General features: G+C 42.9%; 1 long non-coding RNA gene across 1 annotated transcript in view; it reads right to left on the bottom strand.

Annotated features, from left to right (window-relative positions):
• LOC137146281 (uncharacterized) overlaps positions 1-15,640 on the bottom strand; it is a 33,994-nt gene that overhangs the window by 8,132 nt on the left and 10,222 nt on the right. Inside the window, exons 2-3 of the long non-coding RNA XR_010917899.1 lie at positions 11,786-11,889; positions 6,303-6,397 (exon numbers count right to left, since the gene is read on the bottom strand). This is a non-coding gene — a long non-coding RNA (uncharacterized lncRNA). The remainder of the gene's footprint in view (positions 1-6,302; positions 6,398-11,785; positions 11,890-15,640) is intronic.

Genomic DNA, 15,640 nt, shown 5'->3' with positions numbered 1-15,640 from the left:
GAAACATGTGAGAAGAAAAATGTCTTTGTGAAAGTTTCAACATTCCCTTTCAGATAGAAGCTAATAAAGCTCACAGTCCTCATCCCTAAGACCAGCAACAATTCCTCTAGCAAAACTAGGGAAGACACGACAAGACTAACAAACAAGCAGGAAAAAAGCCAAAATCTTTTTAAAAAAAAATCAGAATGACTTTACACATCATAAAGAAGCAAAAAGACAACAAACCCAGACCGTTTTCTCTGCAACTCACCATCAGAAGCACACACCTTCATAAAGCTTGTAAGCTTGACCTCAATATAGGCTATCCAGCAAAAATTCTAGGATTTTGGAAATGTGTGTTTTTTCTGGAGCAATGCCCAGATTTTGTAATAAATCTTGAATGTAACTCTTTTTCTTGCTTTTATCAATGCAGAAAATGCTTTTTGGAGAAACCTAAGCACTTTGATACTCTGTTGGTGGGCCCTCTTTAAATACCTCAGCTAGTTAGCTATATACACAAACAGATATAATATTTCCTGGGTATAGGCCATGGCTGCTGCTCTGGAGGTGATTGTGTTATGAAATTCTATTGTAAACATATCACGAGACACTAGGAGGGAAATGTCTGTCCTATTTGTAGATTCGGTATTATTGCCAACCAGCATCTCTGTTTTGTGTTTTTATTTCCTTCCGTGTTTTTTTTTAATTAGTGGCACTGTATACAATTTATAGCCCAGTTGAAATGTTCATCTAAATAAAAACACACCTACTTCCCCACAGTGCTGCCACACTGCACCTGCTTTGATAGATGTTCAGTTTTCTGTTGTCACTTGAGGCAAACAGATCCGCCAGCAATTTGATCCATTGACTGACTATTAATAGGAATGGAAGTTGTTTCCGGGGCCATTTTCCTGGGCTGGACTGATTGTTCTTTCACAAACTGAACTGTTGTCCCATTCCTAGTCCTGTATAGGCTGAGCTTTTATTGAGATTGCATACCATGCAGACCACTGGAATAGGGATATAGATTTTTCAGTAGTAAATGGCTGTGCATGCCTCCTTGGAAGAGTCTACAGAAAAACTGTCCAAATATATCAGACCTTCCTCCATACCATCCCTTATTAGTTCACGAGGGCTCTCCCAGCGTACTTTCACATTCAGGTTCACTGAAAGGCCGAAGATGAAATTAGAGTTTTTTTCCCTGCAGATATTTTTCTGGGTGAAGCCACTTCTTCTCAAAGTTAGCTGAAGGATGGAACAGTAAAAGAACAATTTCACTTCTTTAACCACTCTTTAACCACTTCTTTAACCATTTAATTCCTGCAATATTTTATCAAGCAATTTGCCTTGAGAGCAAATTTTCCCCTAAGAAACATGCATAAGTCACTGTAATGTTTGTAGCTGCAAAAGGAAAGCTATTCCTCCCCCACCTTCCAATATTTGCTCAGGTGCAGTTTGATTTCCATTTGAACTGATTCATAAGAACCTGCCTGGACCAGTGCGTGAACAGAAGTCACCAACCAATACTAACCTCTTCCTGAAAGAGACTGTTACATAAAGTACATGAAATAAATTCATATTTGTATTTGTGACTTATTGTAAGTCCTCGGGTGATTTGCCTTTAAGGATGAATACATTTTTAATCAAGCAAAAAGGCGTACAGTATGTAAAGTTCATCCTGGCTTGAGCAGCAGTGGACTGGTTTTTTTCCCCCTGGTGAACAAGCCTGTGAGCTTTAGCTGGTGAGTTTACTACTGTCTGCCCATTTGGATTGCTCTCAATCACATGCCTGACTGCAGGCTGAAGTCTCACAGCGAGGGGTTTAAAGGAACCCTGTCAACAAACTTTCTGACCAAAACTTTTATTTTATTTATCTTTTCATTATGGCGGTTTTATTTTTACATTCACTATAAACAAGTTTTTAATTTATTTTTAATATTAAAACATGATCTTCGAAAGAGACACATTAAGTAAAGCTAACTAGAAATTAAAGTCAGTTTCACTGGCTGGCTGACAGGCATTGTCCACTGTCCAAGCCGAATTTAATGCAAAAAGTAAATACATTTAAATCGGTGGTGAAAAAGTAAATCAGATTTCAAAATGTTCCACGTTCAATAACCTCAAGTATTATAGGCTTGTTTTGTTGATCTCACCCAGGCTGAAATGTCTGGGCTGGTGTATTACCCACAAGAGGCAAAAACACAAGTGAGTTATAGGGGCTCTCCCAAATGAGTTCCAGGAAAAGCTTTATATCACATCATATTTCATATATACTATATAGATCACCAAAGAACTATTTTAGGAATAAGTTAGGGAGCTTTATAGAATTTACTGGAACTATTTCTTGTATCGTTCTAGTTGTGAAACTTAACTGATTTGGGGCCTGATTCAGAAAAAGCACATTAGTATGTTAAAATCCCATTGATTTCAATGGGACATAAGCACATGCTTAAAACCTAAGCATATGCTTAAGTGCTATGATGAATTGAGCCCCTAAATACCTGGAGTTTAACTGTACAGAGGGAGCCTTAAAAATCCTTTACATTACCTTGGGGAACTTTTCTAGACTTAAAAATGTCTCAGTTTTTAAGTCTAATATCTTAAGCCTTTCAAAGCTTAGATGCAAGCGCTTGGGGTCCAGTTGGGAATCACCCCCTTTGGTGGTGGTAAGTCCCCAACTCTTGTCTGGCAGGGCTGTGAGATAGCTGACTTTAAAGCTGTGACATAGTTATCCAGAGAGAAGTGTCACCGTCCTGGGACTGTCCTGAGCCTCTGGCAGGTGCACTTTGGGTAGGTGGCATGAATGTCATATTTTCGAGGGGAAGGAATAAACATATAAAGATTTTTTTTAAATCAGCATAGGTGGATTTTAAAAGTATGGTGACTGGTGTTGCTTAGAGGCTTGGAATGTTAGACTAAGTCCAGAGGAGAGGGATTAATGGGGAGATGATAGGTGATGTAGTCAAAGATGCTTAATAAAGTCATTTACCATTTGACTCTGCAATTTTTTTTTTAATTTTATTTATTTATTTTTTTTAAAGGTTTTATTTATGTGGATTTATAAAAAGGTGTCTAAGCCCAGCCAGCACTCATTCTATGCTCTGGGTGCCCGTACAATTAAAATTACAGTCTCATCTAAAATCTTGTTAGTAATTAACAACAAACTGCTCATTCTGCCATAGCCAAAGACTCAGTCATACAGTGCTTCCCACGACTAAGCAAACTTCTCCCCATGTGTCTGGGAAAGAAGACGGATCTTGCAGCAAGTCTGGGAAGCTAGTTAATCTGGGCTCTTGCACACTAATGGGGAACTCATTTTTTAGAGAAATAGGGCTCTGCTGGAAAATAATCTTGCAGTCATCTTCTGTTTATGGCAAGTAAACTCCATCTTGAGCACTTCAGCTGATCTCAGCTGTGGCAATATTACAAAAGAGAGCGATGAGTTGGCAGGTAACTGGGTTCCAAAACATTTGAGGCTTTAAAAAGAAAAATCGACACCTTTTCTTCCACCCAGAAATTCAGTGGTAGCCAGAATGGGTCCTGGTGTTATGTACTTTCAGCATGGAACTCCATTTAATTAGAAGGCGGACACATACTATGCCAGCTTCAGTTTCAGAGTGGTCTCATGATGTAGCAGAGTGCTTTACAGATGTCTAATATTGTGGTGACAATGGTATGCGTAATCTAGCAAGGTCTGCATCCAAAACTAATGGGCCAACTCACCTCACCATATACAGATAAAAAAAATGCATTATTGGCTACAAATGCTACCTGTGCATCCGGAAGGTCTATCTTGAACTCGGCATTTTGAATGTGTGTCTCAAATGTTTTCCACATTCCCTCAATTTGCAGTGCCATTACTTGCACATTTTTCTGGTTGCTTCCCACATTATACTATCTCATCTGGACTGAGCCTTAATCATTTAGCTCTCATCCAGGCCCAGTCTCAAGTAGACACTGTGCCACCCATTTCACTGCATCAGCAGCATTTGACGAGATGAATCTCATCAGCATATTAATGGTACCTCACCCAAAGTCTCCTTACTAACCACCCTAGTGGTGTCCAATTCGTGACAAGCTAGAGAATTAACGAAGTGGAAGCCGGTAGCACTTCGCAAAGGAACTATTGCCTATAATTACCTTCTAGGTCCTCTCAGACAAGTAGGCATGGAGCCAACCCAATGTGATCCCAAGTATTCCTACTAGGGATTGCAAGCATGTCAACACGTCCTCATGGTCAATAGTATCAAATGCATCTGACAGAGCCAAAAAAATCAGCACTGTCACTTTATTTATTTATTGCTATGAGGAGATTATCACCTAAGGCTGCCAAAACACTCTCCATCCCAGCCCTGGGTTCACAATTAGACTAGAAGAAGAGTCAAAGAAGATACTAAATATTGCAAGAACTCTTTTGCTCAACCCTCTCCAATAGTCACCTAAAAATGAGTGATTTAATATGGGCCAATAGTTGGCAAGATAGTCAAGAGATGATTTCTTGAATGGAGGCTTCACGAGTAAATTCTTGAGACCACCTGGTACCCAATGCTTAATTTGTAATGAAAGAGGTGTTGGGGCTCAAGCAATTTGTTTACTTTCATAACTGATGTGGCAAGCCCAGAGGTGTCGGGGCTATGAACTGCCAAGCCTAGAGGTGCCGGGGCTCAGCCCTGGCACAAATTAAGCACTGCTGGTACCCTACCCTGACAAAGACAGATACTGAGAACCCCTGCCAATATTGGGTCAACATCTCTCCACGGGCTTCAAACCACCAAGATGACCATGAGTCCACCAAACAAGTGGTGGCCTTACATGCCCACAGCTCTTCCAGTGTATCAGAAACCAGTCCTGGCCATAATGTAAGCAATTAATGCTCTGCATTTCCCACCTCATGATGCTCTGTTACCAAGGAAGCAGAATGGTTGGTCCCATTCCTACTGATTTTATCTGAAAACTGACTAATACTGGAAAAAAACTGAACTCTGTAACCAGGTGGAGGCAGCCCAGATTAACCATTAAAAGTGTTTAAATGCCTTGCTGGATATAGGACTTTGCCTTCTGCACAACCATGACATAGACTTTAAAATCTTTATATGCTGCAGTCGATCAAGCTAAGCACTAGCCATACACCACTCCCATTCCATCTGCTTCCGTCTAGTTTTCTCTGTCATGGGTCACCTGCAAATCATGCCGATTTGGAGAGCTATGCCAAAGGAGAGGGTGTTTATCACGTAATTCTGCAATTTATAACACGGCTATCACCTTCACTTGCAAGGGGTGTGCGCGCACCTGATCACGTGTGTGTCTAATGTACCTATTTTGTATGAGTATATATATTTATATATAGTATGTGTAACTATATATAACTGTGTAGCTAGATGGATAAAATATATATATATATATATCCATCCAGATAGACAGACAGATTATTTTGAAATTATTTCCCAGTGACTGAAACATTTTATTTTTTTTATAGCTCTTTCACAATATCTTGGCCCTAGGAGCTGTCTGAGTGACACCCTTGGCTGTTTTTACAGCTTCTGCTTTATGTCAATTTAAGCATCTTTCCTACACCTGGAGGAGTTCAACAAACATCAGCTCACAGGTGTCACCCTCCACTGGCTGAAGGCCGGCTCCAGAGAGTCTAGCCAATATCTGCCTTCGCTATTAACAGTCTTGGATAGGCCAAGTCAATGTGTGTGTGTGTGTGTGTGCATGGGGATGGGGGGGAACAGAAGGAGGAGGGGAAGGGCGTGTGCACGCGTTTGCCTGCTGCTTTAACTTTCCATCCATTTACGAGTTTAAATACTAGGCAAGCACTTAAAATAACATTAGAACACATTCCAGCTTTCTCTGCCAGTCAGAGAGAAAAAATGTTTGAAACCCTGCATCTCAGCACCCCAAGGGCTTTTTGATTTGTTAGGTTTAGTAGTTCAGGGGATTAAAAAGACAGAAATATTAGTAGAAAAAGAAGGGGAGGAAAGTCAATGTATTCACTGAAGCAAATCTAATGGGTTGCTTGGCCAGAGAAGAAAAGGTTCTACTACCTGAGAGAATCTTATTTAGAATTCTTGCTCCACAATTAAAAAAAAAAAAATCTAGACGTTTCTCTTTATATTTTTCTTTCATTTTTTGCTATGCTAGTCACATTTCCTAAATCCTTTATCAACGGCTGCTCTGCATATGAATGGGCTGTAATTGAACTGTCACATTCATGAAGGTCAGTAACCTTTCATTAGGAAGAATGTGTCTTTCTTGATAAATTGGAAAGTCCCTGAGGATTTGAAAGCATTTTTAAAAAAATTTCATTCTTTCAAACATACCTTAAAAATCTAATACAAATCTCTTTCTTTCTTTCGCTTCCTTTTCACAGTGCACCGACAAACCCTTCTTCTTTGTCTTTGTCACAGGCAGCTTCCTGCAAAATATTCATTCACATGCTTTCACCATGACCGTCTTATAAGCAAAATGAAAAGCATGAACCCCCCCTGTGCTTTGAATTGTAGATAGTCAATATGTCTGCTTTAAAAAAAATTGAAAAAAACTTGAAATTACAGCTATTGCTGTGCTTTCGATGTACGTTGGCACCCACTGTGAAAATGACCTATGTCTCAGAGTGCCAGTGAAAGAAATGGACCCACCAGAGTAACAAATTCTAAGGGCTTGTCTACACTTAAAACACACCCATCAGCATAGGTGTGCATGGCCAGACAACGTAAGTGGTAACATACATTATAGAAAACTGTAGGGCTGATAGTGCTCTGTAATTCTGCTATCTTTGACAAGGAACTTGTCCCAAGAACATTTCAGTTCTGACCAGAGATCTCTGGCACAAAATGCCCCCACATGACTTGGGTCCCTCTCCAGAGAATATAGGATCTTGGGGTCTGGAGACAGCATGCTCTTAGGAGGAGGTTGCTGGTTGCCCAAGTTTTCTATGGGAAACTATGCAACTAGCTGCTCCATCCCTCCTTCAGATTTCAGCTAGCCAGCATGCAGAAGAATTTGCAACGTCATGGAGATGTGCTGAGGTTGCCAAGGAACGAGGGTTGTAAAATGCAGTAGCACTACAAGCACTAATTAGAGAGATTATAACAGTCCCATGAATTCATAGATACTATTAATTGTAATGACAGCTTTGTTCAAATCTCACATCTCCATATCTCCGGGGTGAGAAACATGCATTGCAATCTATGCTACCTTTGACCAGGAAAAGACCTACAGAGCGCAGTATTGGAATAGAACTACTTGGCTCGGCAGAGCAAAGGTTCTGCTAAGCCATTGTGTTGGGAATATCATTAGTCAGGAGTTCTGTGGAGGCTGGGAGAAGGAGCAAGGCAGTTGGAAGGTAAAAAAGTTGGGGGTTATAGGAAGGGAAGCATGTAGTCTGGAAGAAGACCTGGCTTCGCTGGGAAAAGAACGTTATTCAGAGAAGAGGGTGGGGAAGGAAGAAGAGAGACTGAAAGATTTGGATAAATGTGAGATGAGTCCCAAACTTTTAGAGGGTTATTGAACTCTTGCCATCAGTGATGGGTGACCAGTCTTCATCGGGGTAAGGGCTGAAGGAGCCTCAGAGTAACAACTGTTGTGTTGTTAAGAGATTATGGGCCTGGGTCCACCATGGCACTGCTCCAACTTTATTCTGGTGGAACTCCACAATTTAATAACTGGGGTTTGCGTGATGCAGAAGCCTCATGCTACCCCTCTGCAAAGGGGTGAATTTCACCCCAAATGCAGCCATTTTGACCCCTGCCTTCCTTTCAGAAACCTCCATTTCTAGCTATCTCCTCAGTGCTTTAAGGATGGTTTACAGAGAGATCAGGATGCAGATTGGCCTGAGAGTGCTCCAGGCACCTTCAAGAGCAGCAGAAGGACTTTAATGGAGTAGACTGCTCTGAAAGCAGAGAAGATGGAAATAAAAGCCTTTATATTTACTCTTCCCAGCGGCTGATAAACCAGAAATTAAAAAGAAAGACTTGTTACCTTCTCTTGTATTTCAGCATGGTTAGGCCTGTCATTATCCTTATGCCAAATTCTTGCCTGGCTCCAGAAATGAGCTCATAGTATTGCAGTTCAGCTGGGGAGGGGCATTAAATCAACACGGGATGCCCTTCTACAATGCATGCCTGAGGTCAGCCACAAGTGGCCTGGAATCACTGGGTGAAGTTCTTCGGCCTGTGTTAAACCTGAGGTTGGACTAGACAACCATAATGGTCCCTTCAATCTTCAAAAATCTGTGAAAACAACCCTCAGAGCATTTCTGACAGGACGGGATCTTCCAATGGGAATAGAGAGAGAAGTAGCTATTACCTGTTGAAGGCCATTCGAGCAGGCCATCACACGGCAGGTTGTGGTGCAGAGAAGCAGCAAACAAAATGTATTGCTGCTGTGCAACAACATGGGCCCTGCAGTATACAGCAAACACCCCAGCGTATGGGGGTTTCATACTCCTGGTAACTCTCGACCTTAGTCTGGCTCTAAGGATTAATAAATAAAATAAGAAATAAGTGCCCGTGCAGTGCTTTGCTGTCTGTAGATAAGCCGGTGGGCTCTAAGCGTACGTCTACACTGCCCACAGGACCTGGGCTGTGGGGCTAAAAACTGAAGAACAGCTGTTTGGGCTCTGAGACCCGGCAATTTTTTTTTGCTCCTCGAGCTCGAGCCTTGCAAACCCAAATCAACGGGCCAGCTGTGCAGCAGGTCTTTTATCGCAACATAAATGTTCCCCGAAGTTCCTCACAACAGGGTTTGGAGGCACCATAAAGAGTCCTAACAGAACACCTGCTGTTTTTTGGTACGTTTCTAGCCTATCTATGGATCAGCCTTAGGACTAGGCACTGACTGGCAATAGCTGGACTGTTGGTCAGTGGCATACCAAGGGGGAAAGCGGGGTGGGTCGGGCCCCCGGACGCTAGGCTGCAGGGGGTGTCGGGCTGGCGCCTTCCCCCCCGCCAAGCTGGGGGGGTGTGAGGCCGCCCCAGCCAGGCTGGAGTAGAAGGTAAATGCTGGGGGGGGGGCCCCGGCCCAGCCCAACCTGGTCTAGCCCCTCTCGGTGGGGGGGAAAGGGGTGCAGGAGGTGCTGAGGGGCACCCCCGAGCATCCCCTCTGCGCATTGTGAAAGGCTGCTCCCCCAGGCTGGGAGGAGAGGCTGCCCTGTCTGAGCCAGCGCCAGGCTGGAGGGCTGCAGTGAGATAGGTGGGCACCACATGCCAGGTAAGTGCGGGGAGGCGCAGCGGAGCCACGCCTGCATTTGCACCCCCCGAAGCCTCCATCCCCACACCCTGCAAGTACAGACCCCCCTCCCTGGGGCAGCTGGGGGGAGCAGCGCTGGGACCCCTCCTGCCCTGCGCAGGGGGCATGAGGCCTGGAGGGGGCACAAATGTAGGCTTGTCCCCTGGGCACTGGAGACCCGCGGTACGCCACTGCTATTGGTGCCAGAGGTGGTTGCTAAAATAAAATGCAAAGAAGGGAAAGAGAAGCTATATTACAATACAAATAATATAGTACAATATAGACTAATTTTACCAAAAGGTAATTTGGAAAGCCGTGTCATTCTAATTCCATGGAGCATGTATGCAGGTGAACCTCAAAGATCTGGAAGTTGGATCCGGATAAGCACCCAAAAAGTCAGATACTTTTGGTGGCTGAACCTAACAGAGCTAACTGCCAGTGACACTCCTTAAACCCGAGGCCTGCAAATGTGGGAAGGAAACACACAAGAACAAGTGAGATAGGCCTCATCTACTCTAACTGAATTGACTTTGTTAGCACTTGCCTTCCCCTATGTTGTTTCTTACCCTTGGATGTATAGATATACCTCCTATCTGTGATTTCCACTTCATGCATCTGACGAAGTGGGTTGCAGCCCACGAAAGCTTATGCCCACAGGAATTTGTTAGTCTTTAAGGTGCTACAGGACTCTTGTTTTGTTTGTTTGTTGGGGGGTTTTTTGAGAGAGAGAGAGATTTCTAGCACTTGCTGCTTCTAGGCAGGCTGAAAATACATTAAGGCCCTTTTTGTGCTATATTGGTGCTTCTGGTCCCAGCCAAAAGTTTAAAGTGCAGAAAGATCCAAAGCACGGGGGTGGGAAGAAGGAGTGAAGAGGGGAAAAAAAAAAAAAAACTTTTATGAGCCTTCAAGGAGGTTCTGTTCTGGTTTGAGCTTTGGTCTATCCTATTATATCCAAACAGTTTTTCCTCTCTTAATTGGAGATAGGCCCTGAACCTCAGAGATTGGCTCTAGATGCAGATAAACTTCCCCATATTTCTGTCTGGATCTAGGATTTTGATTCAGGCCCATTTCTACCCCTGATATGAAGATTCAGCAACCGCAAATGGAAAGAATATCAGAGTGCAGTATATCACCTCACTATTTATCTCCATCCCAAAACAGTAAGGCTTCCAAAGCACTCTGCAGTGTGTATAAAGTAAAAGTGGTTAAAGAATTTGTTTAGACTTATATTAAGTATTTTGTAGGCAGCCACTGAATAAATTCACTTTACCACTTCTTGGCTTTACAAAGAAGCCCATCCATTAACATGGGAAACCTCTTGTTTGCATTTCTTAACAGCTGACATTTGTACCTTTGGAAGGAAAGTGAAGGGCATCTCATTGCTTCCTTGTTTAAATCAGTGTGGAAATAATGGGGATGATAGGGAATTGCAGCTAATTTCCTTTGTCTTCTATGCAGCAGATAATGGTGGTATGTGTGGGATGTTAAAGGCCAGGCAGAGGAGGTGACCTGGAGATGACTTCATTCTTCTGAGGTTTATCAAAGGCTCCTGTCAGTCAAACACATGCTGGGAGATTGGGGACCGGCCATCTGGTCCAAAGTTAATCAAAGAAGAGAAAGGAGAGTAAAGAGGTGAAAAATCCCCCTGTCAGCTATGTGCAAGGTGGAGAGAGATGTGTGCAGAGTCGGGAACTTCCCTTGCAGCACCAGCACTGGTGTGTGTGCATATGTGCTGTGGAGGGGGAGGGATGGAGGAGCGGGTTTCTTTTTTCATTTGGCATAGACAATGTGAAGATCTTGAGTCTGTTCTAAATGGCAAGACTGAAGGTCACTCACACTGCTAACCATGCAGAGCAATAATGGCATTGTTTCACTCGCTCTAGGAAACAAAGGGAGTAAGTGGCCCACTGCTGGAAACTGGCTGAATTTAAAACACACCCTTTTCTGTTCTGAAGCCAGAATCCTTTCATCACCGTCATATTTATTACAAGAAGTAACAAGGCTCTGCAAGAGGTACAGCCACAAAAACACCTTCTCCAACTTCCCCTTCTCTATACCCCACCCACCCAAACTCCTCACTTCCCACTCCCCACTCCCGCTACTAAATTTAAAAACTGGCACCTGGCAAGCTGCAGCTACCTCTGAGCTGTTAAAAGATTTATGAAATTAACTGATAATGGATTCAGTATCATTGCTTTTCCATCCACACGTTTACATTGTGTCTAGCAGAGGTACAGAGAGGGGATTTAGCAACATATAGAGTAAGTGTTTAATCTTTTTTTTCACATTGACGAGATCTCCCAGGATGTTTGGAAATGAGAATTAAACAAGGCACTAATCAGACAAATGAAATACTAGTAAAGTGTGTGTGTGTTCTAGATGGGCTGTACACACAACTCTTTTATCTGTCTCCTTAGATTGCTTCAGGCTACATCCGACTTTCCCCTTGCCCAGTGAGATAGCCTTTTGATCTCATTTTATACTACACAGCTAACACAAGTATCATTCAGCTGCAGTGATCATCTAGAGACATGTTGGAAAAACGCAAAGGCCAGACTGTTCAACCTATACTCACACAGGTAGGTAATTACTGGCCCAAATTGGTCCCATTGACTCCAGTGGATCAGCCCATCTCAGTAACAGCTCACCAACAGGAATAGGGGATTTGCAATCCGGGACCTAAGAATTTATAAAAGTATTAATTAACTTGAACTGATTTAAAGAAGGAGGGGAGGGAGGCCATGGAAGTTTCATTTGAAGGATTGCAAATTGGAGTCAAGCACAAAGAGATGCCTTAGGACTTACATAAATCAGGATGAAGAATGCGCCTCTTTTAAAACCTCCCCACTGAAAAAATATACTTAGCAACAGAGAGCCCTCAGACAAAAGTGTTTGGCTGCTTTATATAGTTGGGGGTTAGACTAGTTTCCTTATCAGGGCAAGGTTTAGAAAATCCCCTATAGAGAGGACATATGGAAAAGAGGGGCTGTATCCCCCTGTTCCGCCTGCAGCTTTGCTGTGCTGAGGTTCTTCTGATGATCTGTTATGGAACATTGGTTTGCATGCCGGAGTAGAGTAAAACAGAGCTGGGGTTACTGAGAGTGAAAGCATACAAAGCTGCTGTTTATTTAAAAAACATGTACAAAAAGCCTAACCCTAAAGCCCTCTGCTGAACAGTAGATTTCAGCTGAGAACACAGGGTTCTGCCCTTGGTATTAGATAATACTGTATACAGAGCTGTACATGGACTGGTGCCTTCATACTTTAATAACCTTCTGCAACAGAAGTCGCTCGTCAGAGACTGAGATCACTAGGCAGCTCAAAACATGGACAACCAAATGTTACTAAGGGGGTAGACAGGAAATCCTTTGCTTTTCTTGCGCTGAAGACTGGCATGCCCCCTCTGTGTGGAGGGTTAAGGTTGATGGAGAATCTGGCCACCCCTAAACATGCTTTATCATGTTATTTTCTTTAATCTTATACCTGCTTCTTAGCAGGTTTGCTTAGCTGAGCTGTGTTGTGGTACTGACTTCAAGAATGAGGGGTACCAGGAAGTAGCAGTAGTTGTTTACCTGCACTTTTCTAATAACACAATAGAGTCTAGACTATAGCGAGATGTGAATGAGAAAGCAAAGTTTCCAAACATATAGCAATATATCCACCACTGCATGGATTCCTACACAAAAAAACAGCCCAAAATCATTTGTCTGGTGTAATTAGAATTCACAGGCAACCACAATAAAAAAAAATGAAAAAAGGCATAGAACCAAAAGAAGCTAAAACTGGACTAATCCAGTGCTGACAGAGAAAACTCAGCAGTGAAATTCCATCAGACCTGAGCCAGCTATCTGCTGTGTGAATTGGGGCTTTTATCAGACAGAGTTGTATACATTCTGGAAAGAGCAAAAAAGACGAGAGCTGCAGCACAGCTCATATATTTATAGTTCCCCACTCCTAGTTTCTGTTGGCCTTCACATAAGAAAAAAGCGTCAGTCTCCTCTGCATGTGAGTCACTGCAGAGATTCCAAGCCTCGTGAGCCCCTCTGTGCCTGTCTGATACACTGATACAAATTTTCTACCTCAAACAACATGTTCTCTTTCTCTTAATCTTCATTTGTTTTAAAGATGTCTCTGACCCAACACATCAAGTTATTTCAAAGCCAAACAGCAGCTACTGTGGGGTGGTTGACCTTTTTGAAGTGGAGGCAGGGATTCAGGCAGTTTGGGAGTTGTGTGGCTCAATCCCCTGGGCAGCACCGAAAACCTCAGCCTGCGTTCCTTCTCCACAAACTGGTTTTAATCAAAAATTGTTTTGTTGCAAATCTTACACCGAACACCTCTAGAGAGGAACCTCCTCAATTCTCTGTTCTGACATTAAATGGTCAGCATTAAGCCCATGTCACTGTACTCTAATCCACGCCACAGCCACAATTCAAACAAAGCTGGTTTCCTTAAAAAATGCCACAGAATAGCAGGGTTTTTGGAGGAGGGAGGTTAGCAAGATGCTACAAAGCACGAGACCATTTCTTTGACAAACCCTATATGGATGCAATAGCAGGTCAGCTATCAAACACAAAAGACTTCAGGCATATTGCATCCCATAATCCCAATGAGAGCCTGTTTTTGCAGATACTCTGCAGTTCATGAATCACTGGCTATAGCATGCAAAATCCCCTATTGAAGTAATTACAGTGTAATACGCAAATCTGCACATTAGCGGATCTTATATAAAATATTCTGAGGCAGTCTCCAAACTGTATTAGAATAAACCCACGGTCTAATCAAACACTTAACAGAGTGCATGTGTGTGTGAAGCATTGGGCAGTGAGATGTTATCACATCAGGTCCGTCTTCGGGACTCCAAAGCGGCTTGCCACACTGAGTGGGAAAATGCATGGGCTTTGTCCCAGAGCCAAATGGGAGGCTCACAACGGAAACCTGATCTCTGTGCTGGCAAAGAATGGTTGTTCTTTGCAGGTGCAAATGCTTGCATTCACCTCAGTTTTGTTTCTTCTTGGGCCTGAATGGGTTGAGTTATTCTATGGGTTTCAATATTTCCTATTTTCTCCAATTTTTAATCTTTGCCCCTTTTTTAAGAAGTAGTTTGCAGCATTTGAATCATTAGGTGACATGCCCTGCTTTTTGCTTACAACCCAATAGACTGGGGTGGTTGGGATTTGCTATGGAGAGTTACAGTAGAGACTCAAGAAGAACTGGAAAATGAGCGCTTCTCTTACTGTGTCTACAGAACCACACGACAGGGATTCTGGGCTGCTCTGCTGATAATGGCAAGCATTACAATTGTGGGGTTTGTACTTATTTGCGCATACCTAGACAGGAGCAGCATTGGCGTGTGGGGGAGCCTGCAAGTTATGCTAGGCTTGCATCCATCTCTTCAGTCCATTTTCTTCCTTCGGTAAATCCCTTCAAATATCTTTTCCCAATCGGGTTTAATCCGTTTACTCTATTTCCACCCATGGAGGGGGGCAACAGATCTTCTCTGTCCCCCACCCTGCTTCACAGGAGGTCTGGAGGAAGAAGGCGGCCTTATGGCTGCTTTATTCCCCCAGTGGTGGTTAGAGAGCACATTGATCTTCACTCTACTAGGTCTGCACTTTAAACAGCAGCAGATCTGACAGTCCCACATTAAATTTTGGACTGTGCCATAAACTAGAGGGATCCCCTTTCAGAAGTGTGTTACAGGAATATTACAATATACTGCGTCTTCCCCTAATCACTCTAGCAGATCACTCATACAAAAATTATTTGCATTGGTATTTTGCTTAAGAAGAAGAAAACTTTTATAGCTAAAATTTAGGTAAAGTGGTTAGAGTGCTACCATGTGACTTGGGAGAGCTGGTTTAAATGATCTGCAGTGACAGTCTTCCTGTGTGACCTTGGGCAAGTCACTTAGTCTCTCTGTGCATCAGTTGCCCTTCCCATCAGTAAAATGGGGATAATAGTGCTTCTTTCCCCCACAGGGTTTTTACGAGGATAAATACATTAAACATTGTGAGGTGCTCGGACAGTATGGTAATGGGGATCAGAGAAGGACCATGGGCAGAAAGAAAACTGCTAGCCAATCACCACACGATTACCCGGTCACCAAAACTTTGGCATATCATTTTCTAGACTGATAAACCTGTTCTCATAATCCCTCTTTAAATAGCTTGGTTTGTGATGACCCTGCAGCTCCCAAGGGTTTTTGTAACAAGGTCTATCTTTAGTTCAACTCTTTCTTCAAGATTTCTGTATAATCCATCTGGAGGGCTCTTGAAATCTTTTTCTACCAAAATGCCATCGATAGAAATGATAATGACCCTTCCATTTAAAAAGTTTGTCGTGTTTTGAAAGAATTTTAGGAGCTGGAAACCTTTCTGCAAGGTATTTCACTACAGCCCAATAAAACATGACATGCTACCGGAACATC

Source organism: Emydura macquarii, unplaced genomic scaffold (genome assembly GCF_026122565.2).
Source record: "Emydura macquarii macquarii isolate MOO-44397 ecotype Brisbane River unplaced genomic scaffold, CSIRO-AGI_Emac_v2 contig_431, whole genome shotgun sequence".
NCBI lineage: Eukaryota > Metazoa > Chordata > Testudines > Chelidae > Emydura > Emydura macquarii.
The sequence above is the reverse complement of the archived record's forward strand: the minus strand, read 5'-3'. Positions and strand labels throughout refer to the sequence as shown.